Source organism: Bos mutus, chromosome 12, assembly GCF_027580195.1.
Source record: "Bos mutus isolate GX-2022 chromosome 12, NWIPB_WYAK_1.1, whole genome shotgun sequence".
Lineage (NCBI taxonomy): Eukaryota > Metazoa > Chordata > Mammalia > Artiodactyla > Bovidae > Bos > Bos mutus.
The window spans coordinates 37,578,793-37,592,509 of record NC_091628.1 but is presented as its reverse complement, the minus strand read 5'-3'; the positions used below and the strand labels follow the sequence as shown (position 1 = coordinate 37,592,509).

Sequence of the window (13,717 nt, the reverse complement as noted above, 5' to 3'; positions counted from 1 at the left end):
TCCCCATCATAAGAGTGGTTCCCAGTTTGGCAATTATGTCTCTTCCCAATAGAGGAGATACTCAGGAACCACTGGAAACTGATGGGAAAATATCTGACCATCCTAGCAACAGGGAAGTACCTAGGTGAATTGTTTTGTAACTGTTTTTCCTGTGGCACCCCAAATGGTAAATGTTTGGGGGAGAAAGTCTTCAGACTAGGAGGTCAAGACGGAGTAGGCAGCCACAGTGTCCATCAAAAACTTTTGGACCTATCTGCCACATCCAGTTGCACTCTTGGCTCCAGCCCCATGATGGCATAGTGGTTTTCTGGTGTGGGATGCTTCAGTCCTGCTGGACCATCATAGGGGAGGGCTTGGCATTTGACCTCAGGACTTTAGAGCCCCAAGGGCAGAGTGCCACCCAATGCCCCTATTGGTGGCATTTGTGAAAGGCCATTTTAGGTGTGCCACAATTCAGACATTCCTTAGTGCAATGCTCTGCCAGTCTACAGATTAGATATTTGTCTCATGTCTTGTCTTTCAAGGACTCAGGAATGGCTACTGGGTGCTCCTGGGCATGCCTTGTCTCCTTCCTTCTTTCTCTTTCTTGGGCCTTGACCTCCTTCTCCTGTTCTCTATTATAAATGGTATGGATTGCCATCTGGACTATTTCATCCAGGGAGACCATCAGATCTTGTAATTTCTGCAGCTTTATTTTTATATCTGAAGCACATTGGCACAGAAATTTGTCCCAATATCACTTGTCCCTCATAAGAGTCTAAGTCAAGCTTGGTGAAATTTTGGAGAGACTCTTAATATTTCTAAAGAGGAGATGGGGTTTTGTTTGGCTCCTAAGTTACTGCTGAGACTTGAGCATAGCTGATCACTTTCTGTTGAGCTCCTTGTAATCCTGCCTTTCTTTATGCAGATTAGAACATGGTCTCTCTCCCAAATCTGATCTCATTATAATTCCAATTGGGATCCAACAAGCGTACTTCTATTTCCCCCAGCTGATATGTAGCATATTTTGGGGGGCTCTCATATGATCCTGGCATTCTTGGGTTCAGATAAGGTTTGATTAAATATGACCATGACATTTTTTTCATTTTATGTCAAAAGCCAAGGTGAAATGTATCTATATATGTATTCACCCTGGTCATCCTTCTAACTTTCCAAATCCTATTTTAGTTGCCTTAGCTCTAGGAGGGAGAAGGGTTTATGGATCCAAGTTGGCCCAAATTCCTCTCCAGTTTTAACTAAAGGACATGCTGGAACCAACGAAGGGGAAGCTCAGGGACACGGGGGTAATTCTGGATATATCAATGGAGTACACTAGGTGGTTTTTGATCTGTGAGAGGCAAACCTTCTAGGGGGTCTTCTTTTTCTTGGTAGCCTGCACTTAACATCTAGAAGGTTCACACTGGAGGCATACATTAATTCTGCACTTGAGGCAGAATACCTTCAGGTCTTTTAATTAAAGAACATTTGAAAATAGGGAATCTCCTCCCATTTCCCCTGTCTCTTACAGAATAGAGCTAACTGTAGGACGGTATTGTAATTTAAACTTCCATTTTGGGGTGAGTGTTCCCCATCCTGCAGAGGATTTTGTGGCCATGCAGAGTTACAAAAGAATCTTAAAAACCTTTGCCTCATAGTCTGAGGGTCGAAAAGATCCCAGTTACTAAGCATACATCTTAAGGTCATCTGTTGATAAGTGGATTGGTTGTTTCCCATCTGAAAAGATAGCCAAGATAGCAGAAAAAATATTAGATGTCTTCTCAGCCCCAGAATGGATTCCAGGGTGAGCCTTCCCTGACACAAATTAAGGTTGGCATCCTAAGAGTTGGGCATCTCCAGATGCAGATGGTGCAGATCCCAAGGCAACTAGAAAGACTCCTGGGATCCCTGACTAAAGCTGGACATCCCTGGAGTCTCTACCATGGTCAATATCAGGTAAATCCGAATGAGAGGCCTTCCCAACTGTATACAATGACTGAGAGTTGGTCTTCCCCAGGTCAGTGAAGGTGCCCATTTTGGTTGCAAACTGAAAGCTGGTGTCCTGGGTCAGAATGATGCCAGACTCAAGACAGCCCAAGCTTCTTAAGGCCTCTTTGTCAGAGTACAGTGCTCTCCATCCATTAGTGGTGATGAGTCTTTAATTGGGTAAGAATCAGGGCCATCCAGCCATAGTGGGAATAAATGCCATGGTGTAGAGCCACCCAAGACAGCATCTATAAACTGGGAGGTCCATCTGTACTATATCATGGGGATCCCAAAACCCGACATAGTAGCAGGCCAGGTATTTTCAATTGTGGGATTATACCATTTATGCTGTTGTTCAATCACCAAGTCATGCACAACTCTTCATGGCCCCATGGACTGCAACAGACCAGGATTTCCTCTCCCTCACCGTCTTCCAGAGTTTGCTCAAGTTCTTATTCATCAAATCCCATTTATGAGTCCACTATAATTGATAACAGAAATAGTGATAGAAAAACAAATTTGTTGACTCATTTAAAGGCCCGAGAACTGCCTCTACCTGGTTAAAGAGTCCTTGTCTGCAAAGGGTGCATGTCCAAGTCCACGACAGGTTTGTCAGTAGGATTCTCAGAGACCAGGGGAAAGGGATTTACTCAAAAGGAATATGAGAAGTGCTCTGGAGGCTCAAAGTAGCAGGGAGACATTTTGGTCTAGGGGAAATTTCCCCAGGTGTAAGAGATATACCTGTAAAACTTGGACCTAAATGGTACATAGGCAGAATTCCCAAAGTGATGAGGGCTGCTCGGATGAGCAGAATTGCCCCCTCAGAGAGGCTTTCAATAGGTGAATTTCTAGGATTGTTTGTGTGCCTGTGGATCATTTGGATTTGCAGCATGGCATACATTGTGCTCTCAAGTGTCTTAAGAGATATGGGAGGTGGAGGACTGAGGTTTTTGACCTGTTAGGCACAATAGAGACCCTGCAGCCTGGGAGAATTTTCTAAGATGAAGTTCCTGGGGGCCACCTGTCCAGCTGACCTCCAAAGAAACCACAACAGCAACATGCATTTCCATAGGCCTCCTGGAATATACAGGTCTTTAGGAAAATACTGTCCAACTTCCCCAAATCACTTGCAACATAGCATAGAGGGAAGAAGAAGCAGGAGGAGCAGGGGACCAAGACATGCTGAGCAGAAAGTCAAACCAGATAGGGAAAAGAAACTAAGAACTCCAACTTGTAGTCCTATGCAGAAGATGGAGGCCAAGAGGAAGTGGTCTCAGTGTTTTGCTTAAACCAATGTGTGCCTCAGCTGCATGGAAGTTGCCTTGCTGGGGGTAGACATTAAGTGTTTGGTACATTCCATGCCCCCCTTTTCCTGTCACAGGAATCTTTCAACAGTAGGCAACTTAAGTGCTGTTAAATGCATGATCCATTCCTGTACAATTTCAATTGCTCTAATCTTCAGTTTAAAGAAGAAACAGAAAAAAGAAAAGGAGAACCCTCATCTACTTGGGCAGTAGCTACAGGGGACTTGAGAACACATCAGAGAGTAACCCTGGCTAGAGTTCTTCAATCACTCCCACTGCCACTCGTGTATTTGCAGAAGCTTCAAGGAGACAAGCGATGAAAACCTGTGGTGGAGGCATTAGATGCAGAAACCTTCCCAATGTATTACACAGGGTAGATAGATGGGCGGTGGGGTGGGGGGCAGGGGCTGTGGAGAAGAAGGAGGAAAGGAGGTTAAGGTCCTTCAAGCCATAGGGGTGAAGACCCTTACCTTCGCTGATGCAAGCTAGGTGATTTGAGTCGCTGCACCAAGATGCCAAGTTGGCTCTTCTTCTTTGGTTCTGTCTCATCTTAGCAAAGAATTGAAATGGCAGGCCAATTGTTACAGCTCAAGCAGGCAAGATTCATTGGGCAAGGAGCAAACAGTACATCATCAAGGTGTGAGAGCAGATGAGCCTAAGTAGGCGGACCCTGTCCCATTTTGGCTTTCCTCTTCTATATCCCTTGTTTCCTCCTTTGAGCAGGTTCCTGGGACCTGATTGGTTATGCCCTATGAAAATAGTGGATTGCACTATCCCAGGGGTCTGATTGGTTTATGCCCTATGCAAATAAAGGATTGTATCAGCATTTGCTTCATTGGTTACAGCCAGAACCAATCAGGGAAGGGAGTGTGTTTTCCCTCTAAAGTTTCTCAGTCTGGTCTGTGGCTTCTCCTCTTTTTGTTGTCACCAGTTCTTCTGACTGTTGTCTTGGACCCTGTTTCCCCATTCTAACTGCTTAACAAAAGGGTCATAAACATGATCAATTCAGATTTAACCTAATTATTTAAGGATTTTTCCAATATCTACAAATCAGTCAATGTGATATACCATATCAACACGTTGAAAAATAAAAACAGTAAGATCTCAATATGGGCAGAAAAAGCTGTTGACAAAATTCAGCACTCATATATGATAAAAACTCTCCAGAATGTGGGCATAGAAATAACATCTTAACATGATAAAGGTAATAGATGACCTAAATCATACAAAAATGAAAGCATCTCTTCTAAGATCAGGAACAAGACAAGGATGCCCAATCTCTCCCCTTTCATTCAACATAGTTTTCGAAGTCCTAGCTATGGCAATCAGAGAAGAAAAAGAAATAAAATTATTAGTAATCCAAGTTGGAAAAGAAGTAAAACTGTCACTGCTTGCAGATGACATGATACTATACATAGAAATTTCCAAAGATGCCACCAGAAAAATACTAGTTCTCATCAATCAATTTGGTAAAGTTTCAGGATACAAAATTCATATACAGAAATCTATTGCATTCCTACACACTAACAACATAGGATCAGAAAAAGAAATTGTGTAAACAACCCCATTTGCCATCACATCAAAAGAATAAGGTATTTGGGAATAAATCTACCCAAGGAGAAAAAAGACTTGTAGTCCCACTACTGGGCATTCAGAGAAAAACATGATTCAAATAGACACATGCACCGCATTGCTTATTGCAGCACAGTTTATGATAGCCATAATGTGGAAGCAACATAGTATCCATCAACAGGGGAATGAATGAGGACATGGTACATATACATATCAGATTAGATCAGATCAGATCAGTCACTCAGTCATGTCCGACTCTGCAACCCCATGAATCGCAGCACGCCAGATATCCCTGTCCATCACCAACTCCCGGAGTTCACTCAGACTCATGTCCATCGAGTCAGTGATGCCATCCAGCCATCTCATCCTCTGTCGTCCCCTTCTCCTCCTGCCCCCAATCCCTCCCAGCATCAGAGTCTTTTCCAATGAGTCAACTCTTCGCATGAGGTGGCCAAAGTACTGGAGTTTCAGCTTTAGCATCATTCCTTCCAAAGAAATCCCAGGGCTGCTCTCCTTCAGAATGGACTGGTTGGATCTCCTTGAAGTCCAAGGGACTCTCAAGAGTCTTCTCAAACACCACAGTTCAAAAGCATCAATTCTTCGGCACTCAGCCTTCTTCACAGTCCAACTATCACATCCATACATGACACAGGGAAAACCATAGCCTTGACTAGACGAACCTTTGTTGGCAAAGTAATGTCTCTGCTTTTGAATATGCTATCTAGGTTGGTCATAACTTTCCTTCCAAGGAGTAAGTGTCTTTTAATTTCATGGCTGCAGTCACCATCTGCAGTGATTTTGGAGCCCAGAAAAATAAAGCCTGACACTGTTTCCCCATCTATTTCCCATGAAGTGATGGGACCAGATGCCATGATCTTCGTTTTCTGAATGTTGAGTTTTAAGCCAACATTTTCACTCTCCTCTTGCACTTTCAGCAAGAGGCTTTTTAGTTCCTCTTCACTTTCTGCCATAAGGGTGGTGTCAGCTGCATATCTGAGGTTATTGATATTTCTCCCGGCAGTCTTGATTTCAGCTTGTGTTTTTTCCAGTCCAGCGTTTCTCATGATGTACTCTGCATATAAGTTAAATAAACAGGGTGACAATATACAGCCTTGATGTACTCCTTTTCCTATTTGGAACCAGTCTGTTGTTCCATGTCCAGTTCGAACTGTTGCTTCCTGACCTGCATACAGATTTCTCAAGAGGCAGATCAGGTGGTCTGGTACTCCCATCTCTTGAAGAATTTTCCACAGTTTATTGTGATCCACACAATCAAAGGCTTTGGCGTAGTCAATAAAGCAGAAATAGATGCTTTTCTGGAACTCTCTTGCTTTTTCCATGATCCAGCGGATGTTGGCAAATTGACCTCTGGTTCCTCTGCCTTTTCTAAAACCAGCTTGAACATCAGGTAGTTCACAGTTCATGTATTGCTGAAGCCTGGCTTGGAGAATTTTGAGCATTACTTTACTAGCGTGTGAGATGAGTGCAATTGTGCGGTAGTTTGAGCATTCTTTGGCATTGCCTTTCTTTGGGATTAGAATGAAAACTGACCTTTTCCAGTCCTGTGGCCACTGCTGACTTTTCCAAATTTGCTGGCATATTGAGTGCAGCACTTTCACAGCATCATCTTTCAGGATTTGAAATAGCTCAGCTGGAATTCCATCACCTCCACTAGCCTTGTTTGTAGTGATGCTTTCTAAGGCCACTTGGCTTCACATTCCAGGATGTCTGGCTCTAGGTCAGTGATCACACCATCATGATTATCTAGGTCGTGAAGCTCTTTTTTGTACAGTTCTTCTGTGTATTCTTGCCACCTCTTCTTAATATCTTCTGCTTCTGTTAGGTCCATACCATTTCTGAACTTTATCGAGCCCATCTTTGCATAAAATGTTCCTTTGGTATCTCTGATTTTCTTGAAGAGATCTCTAGTCTTTCCCATTCTGTTGTTTTCCTCTATTTCTTTGCATTGATCGCTGAGGACAGCTTTCTTATCTCTTCTTGCTATTCTTTGGAACTTTGCATTCATACACTTATATCTTTCTTTTTCTCCTTTGCTTTTTGCTTCTCTTCTTTTCACAGCTATTTGTAAGGCCTCCCCAGACAGCCATTTTGCTTTTTTGCATTTCTTTTCCATGAGGATGGTCTTGATCCCTGTCTCCTGTATAATGTTACGAACCTCATTCCATAGTTCATGAGGCACTCTATCTATCAGATTTAGGCCCTAAATCTATTTCTCACTTCCACTGTATAATCATAAGGGATTTGATTTAGGTCATACCTAAATGGTCTAGTTGTTTTCCGTACTTTCTTGAATTTACGTCTGAATTTGACAATAAGGAGTTCATGGTCCGAGCCACAGTCAGCTCCTGGTCTTGTTTTTGCTGACTGTATAGAGCTTTTCCATCTTTGGCTGCAAAGAATATAATCAGTCTGATTTCGGTGTTGACCATGTGGTGATGTCCATGTTCAGAGTCTTTTCTTGTGTTGTTGGAAGAGGGTGTTTGTTATAACCAGTGCATTTTATAGTACATATATATAATTGAATATTACTCAGTCTTTAAAAAGAATGTGTGTGTGTGTGTGTGTGCGAAGTCACTTCAGCCATGTGGAACTTTTTGTGACCCTATGGACCATAGTCTCCCAAACTCTTCTATCCATGGGATTCTCTAGGCAAGTGTACTGAAGTGGGTTGTTATGCCTTCCTCCAGGGGATCTCCCCAACCCAGGGATGGAACTCTCATCTCTTATGTCTCTTGCATTGTTGGTGGGTTCTTTACAACTAGCACCACAAAAATGAAATGATAATTGCAGCAGCATGGTTAGAACTGAAGATTATCATACTAAGTGAAGTAAATCCAATAGAGAAAGACAAATATCACATAGTATCACTTATACGCAGGATTTAAAAACAAATGATACAAATAAACTTATTTACAAAATACAAAGAGACTCACAGATTTACGAAAGAAACTTATGGTTAGCAGAGAGAAAGACCGGGGGAGGGATAGGTGGAGTATTTGAGACTGACATGTACACACCACTATGCTGCTGCTGCTGTCTCTGGTAAATCGCTTCAGTCGTGTCCGTCTCTGTGCGACCCCATAGACAGCAGCCCACCAGGCTCTCCCATCCCTGGGATTCTCCAGGCATAGAACACTGGAGTGGGTTGCCATTTCCTTCTCCAATGCATGAAAGTGAAAAGTGAAAGTGAAGTCGCTCAGTCGTGTCCAAGTCTTAGAGACCCCATGCACTGCAGCCTCCCAGGCTCCTCCGTCCATGGGATTTTCTAGGCAAGAGTACTGGAGTGGGTTGCTGTTGCCTTCTCCACACACCACCATATTTAAAATAAATATCCAACAAGGACCTACTGTGTAGCACAAGGAATGCTGCTCCCTATTCTGTAATAACCTGAGAAAAGAATTTGAAAAAAATGATAAGTACGTGTGTATTTATAATTGAATCATTTTGCTTTACATCTGAAACTAACACAGCATTGTTAATTAACTATGCTCCAGTAGAAAATAAATTTTTAATGAATAAATAGACGTATTAGAGTTGTATAGGTTGTGTAATTTAACATTGCATTTTGTAAACATGATGGTGCATTGACTAGTCAAACTTTCTATGTTTATTGCTCACTTTCAGAAATTCTAGAAAATTGTATAGACTTAAGCTCTTCCAACAGTGTTTAATGTCTAAACTATGAATAAGACAATGAATTTATTCAGAACTAACCGATTAGGGTAGGATTTTGGTTAAAATTCCATTCTATAAATATACATACATGTCAAATATTTTACTCATCTCCTATTTGTTAGGAAATTTTCTCTTTTTAAAAATTACACATGATTATCTATAATGCATAATGTCTAAATTTTTCTTCTTACACAACACATGAAGATGTTGACATTAGAGCTGACCTAAGAATAAGGCAGGGACAATTACTCAGAGATGAGTGTGTGAGTTTATAATTTATTAATTCAATTATCATGTGAATTGCATCATTATATCTCTTTACAAACTATCAGTTCTTTTTAAATATTTTTTATTATATTTGTGATTTTCTGAAATTTTAAGGTTATTCTACTAGAGAAAAAAAAAGAATCTTATATTTTCTGTGCCACATCAAGCCCACCAAAAGAACAGATAAGTCACATTTGTACTCTTTATATTCCTTAGCTTTTTTTTCTACACATAAAAAAACAGCCTTCAATAATATATGTCAATTTACTATCATAATGTATAAAATAATATAATTCATAAATAGCATAGAGCAGTATGTAACCTTTCTCAGGATATAGATAAAATTGCAACAGTGCAATTAGAAAGCATATAGGGTAAAAATAAAATGTTAGACTGTGGCAATTGGTTTACCTACTCGTAGTTGAATGATATCAATACATCTGCATACCTATTGTATTTCTGAGTTGAACTTCAGTACACTGAATAGGAAGTTCTGATATGAGATATGGTTAAGGTTGGCTTTACCAACGTAATTTTGTATTTCTTTTAAGTAGTAATTTATTTTTCGGCTGCTATACTAGATTACAAATAAAAACTGTGCAGCCTTATTTTAATATGTATAGAATTAAATGAATATTTTACTAAAATATAGAATCTGATTCAGTGGATCTGGGGCCCAAGATTCTGCATATCCAACAAGTTCATAGGTGATACTGCTGCTCCTACTGATGCTCCTGCTGCTCTGGAAGCCCAGTTTGTTCCCCAAGGAATTAAAGCATTTTACCAGTGTATTTTGAAGTTATAAAACTACTTTATATTAGAATTATTAAGAGTGTGAAATATGAATAAAGAGTGTGAAATATGAATTAAGAGTGTGAAATATGAATAAACATGAAAATATAAACCTAATAGCTTAAAAATTCCTATATCATTACAAAATTTTGTGAATTAATAAATTTCTGTAGTAAATATACAATGGTAATGTGTTTTCCTTCAAAGGAAAACAAAACAACAACAACAAAAAATATCTCCTAAGCTTTACTAAGCTGAAAAATTATCAGAGAATAGTTATGATTAGGTACACTACTTTCATGTGACTTCATCACTGTGATAGATGTTGATAAGCCATTTTTAAATGAATAGTCACAGAGGATTAATTTCTTAGAAATAAGAGGACTTTAGATACTGATATATTTGATCAAGAGGAAGTTGAATGGTAGAGAAGTTTAACGATTTAACCTAATTATACAGCAAAGCCAGAGTTTCAATGTAAATTTCTTGACTAGTCAGATAATGTTCTTTTCTTTCTTTCTTTTTCTTTTTTTTGGCAGGACACAAGTAAAAGCATGAGAAGCCCAGTCTGGTACTGTCAACTAATTTCCCAAATAGTAATTCTTCCTCTGACCTAGAAATAAACTGAGACAACACATGAACCCATTAAGAAAGCTTCTCTGTATAAAAATACATAGGGAAAGTCAGCTGAGAATACATGATTAGTAGTGGAAGCACAGTTAAAGTAACATATTCACAAGAGTTGGCTGTGTGTGAATGTCCAGAATACAACTTTTTCCAAGGAAGAAAAGCAAAAACTCAAATTCATGATCAGTGATTAAATTTGAGAGTGGAGGTATTTCTCTTGAAGAAAAGGATTTATCTTTTATGAAAATAACCATCTGCTTTGCTAGAATTTTTGCTAAATAAACAATATTCTGAATATTTATTTAATTTTTGAGGTACACAAATGCTGAAAAGGAAAATCTTAATGGGTAATTAGTAGTGTTGATCAAGAGCTGACTAATATAATTACTGAACACTCCAGAATAGTCTCTTGATCTAGAAAGCTCTGGGTCGGTTATTAGAATATTTTAATCTGTTTTGTGGCAGAAAGTGAGGAGGAACTGAAGAGCCTCTTGATGAAGGTGAAAGAAGAGAATAAAAAAGCTGGCTTAAAACTCAACATTCAAAAGACTAGGATCATGGCATCAGGTTCCATCACTTCATGGCAAATAGATGGGGAAACAATAGAAACAGTGACAGACTTTATTTTCTTGGGCTCCAAAATCACTGCAGATGGTGACTTCAGCCATGAAATTAAAAGTCTCTTGCTCCTTGGATGAAAAGCTATGACAAACCTAGACAACTTATTAAAAAACAGACATTACTTTGCAACAAAGGTCTGTACATTCAAAGCTATGGCTTTTCCGGTAGTCAAGTATGGACATGAAAGTTGGACCATAAAGAATGCAGAGCACCAAGTTGATGCTTTTGAACTGTGGTGCTGGAGAAGACTATTGAAAGTCCCTCGGACTGCAAGATCAAATCAGTCAATCCTAAAGGAAATCAATGCTGAGTATGCATTTGCAGGACTGTTGCTGAAGCTCCAATTCTTTGGCCACCTGATGTGAAGAGCCAACTCACTGGAAAAGACCCTGATGCTGGGAAAGATTGAAGGCAGGAGGAGAAGGGGATGACAGAGGATGAGATGGTTGGATGGCATCACTAACTCTATGGACATGAGTTTGAGCAAGCTCCAGGAGTTGGTGATGGACAGGGAAGCCTGATGAGCTGCAGTCCATGGGGTCGCAAAGAGTCAGAAATGACTGAGCAACTGAGCTGAACTGAATAATCCTAAAACGGCTTTTAACTGTTCATGTGAAAGAAGACTCACACATCTATCACCTTAAATCAAAATTTAGAAATGATTAAACTTATTGAGGAAGGCATGTCAAAAGGTAGGCTGAAAGCTAGGTCTCTTGTGCCAAGCAGTCAAGTTGCAATTGCAAAGGGAAAGTTCTTGAAAGAAATTAAGAGTGCTACTTCAAAGAACATGCAAGTGAAAAGAAAATAAAACAGTCTCATTGCTGATTTGGAGAAATTAAGAGTGGTCCAGACAGAAGATCAAACCTGCTGCAACATTCCTTTAAGCCAAAACCTAATCTAGACCAAGGCCTTAATTCTCTTCAATTCTAGGAAGCCTGAGAGAATTGAAGAGGCTGTAGAAGAAAAGCTTCAAGCTAGCAGAAATTGGTTCATGAAGCTTAAGGAAAGAACTCATCTCCATAACATAAAAGCACAAGGTGAAGCAGCAAGTACTGACCTAGAAGGTGCAGCAAGTTATCCAGAACATCTAGCTAAGGTAATTAATAAAGGTGGCTTCACTATACAACATTTCAAGGCATGCAAAACAACATTTTATTGGCAGAATATGTCATCTGGTATGTTTATGGCTACAGAAGAGAAGTCAATGCCTGGCTTCAAAGTTTCAAAGGACAGACTGTCTCTCTTCTTAGGGGCTAATGCAGTTGATGACTTGAAGTTGAAGCCAGAGATTATTTATCATTTTTAAAATCCTAGGGCACCTAAGAACTTTGCCAAAAATATACTCTGATGTGTTTTATAGGTGAAACAACAAAGCCTGGATGATAACACTTTTGTTTACAACATGATACACTTAATATTTTAAGCCTATTGCTGAGATTTACTGCTCAGAAGAAAAGACTTTGTTCAAAATATTGTTATATTAGTCATTAACAATGCATCTGGTTACCTAATGGGCATATACAATGAGATGAATGTTGTTTTCATACCTGCTAACACAACATCCATTCTGCAACCCAGGGATCAAGGAGTAATTCAACTTTTAAGTCTTATTATTAAAAAACACATTTCATAAGGCTGTTGCAACCACAAATAGTGATTCTTCTGATGGACCAGGGCAAATTAAAGTGAAAATCTTCTGGAAAGAATTTGTCATTCTAGATGCCATCATGGACTTTTGCAATTTGTGAAAAGAGATCAAAATACCAACATTAACAAAAGTTTGAAAAAGTTTATTCTAACTCTCATGGACAATATGAAGGGATTCAAGGCCTCATTGGGGGAAGTTGATTATAGTTGTGGTAGAAATGGGCTTCCCAGGTGGTGCTAGTGGTAAAGAACCTGCCTGCCAATGCAGAAGATGCAAGAGACGTGGGTTTGATCCCTGGGTTGGGAAGAGACCCTGGAGGACAGCATGACAACATATTTCAGTATTCTTGCTTGGAGAATACCATGGACAGAGGAGCCTGGCAAGCCATAGTCCATAAGATCACAAAGAGTCAGCTATGACTGAAGGGACTTTGGATACAGATATGTGGTGGAAATACCAAGAGAATAAGAGGTAGCAATGGAGCCTGATAATATAGTTGAATTGCTACAATCTCATGATAAAACTTTCAAAGATGAGGAGTTTATTCTCATGGATAAGCAAAGAAAGTAGTTTCTTGAAATGGAATCTACTCCTGACAAAGATGTTGTGAAGATTGTTGGGATGAAAATAATTTTGAATAGTATGTAAACTTTGTTAATAAAGCATAAGCAGTTAAGAAATTGACACAATTTTGAGAGAAATTCTACTGTGGGTAAACTGTATTAAACAACATTGTACGCTACAGAGAAATCCTTCTTCAAAGGTAGTGTCAATAGACAAACTTCACTATTGTCTTATTTTAAGAAATTGCCACAGCCAAACTTCAGGAACCACCATTCTGATGAGTCAGCAGCTTTCAACATCAAGGTAAGACCCTTCAGCAAAAAAAGAAGATTGTGACTTGCTGAATGCTTGGATGATGGCTAGTATTTTTTAGCAATAAAGTATTTCAAATTAAGGTACGTAAATTTTTTAGACATAATGCAATTGGAAGACTTAATAGACTACAGTATAGTGGATACATAACTTTTATATACACCAAGAAACCAAAATGTTCTTGTGATTCACTTTATTGTGATGTTTCTTTTATTGTGATGTTCTAGAACCAAACTTGGAGCGTCTCTAAAATATGCCTGTGGGCTTCCAAGGTGGCACAGTGGTAAAGAACCTACCTCCAATTCAGGAGACATAAGAGAGTCAGGTTGAACGCCTGGGTCACTTCTCTAGA

The 13,717-nt window shown here is 39.5% G+C and overlaps 1 pseudogene; it reads left to right on the top strand.

Annotated features, from left to right (window-relative positions):
* Positions 1-13,137, top strand: part of LOC138990239 (tigger transposable element-derived protein 1-like) — an 80,171-nt pseudogene extending 67,034 nt beyond the window's left edge.
* The last annotated feature ends 580 nt before the right edge of the window (positions 13,138-13,717 follow it).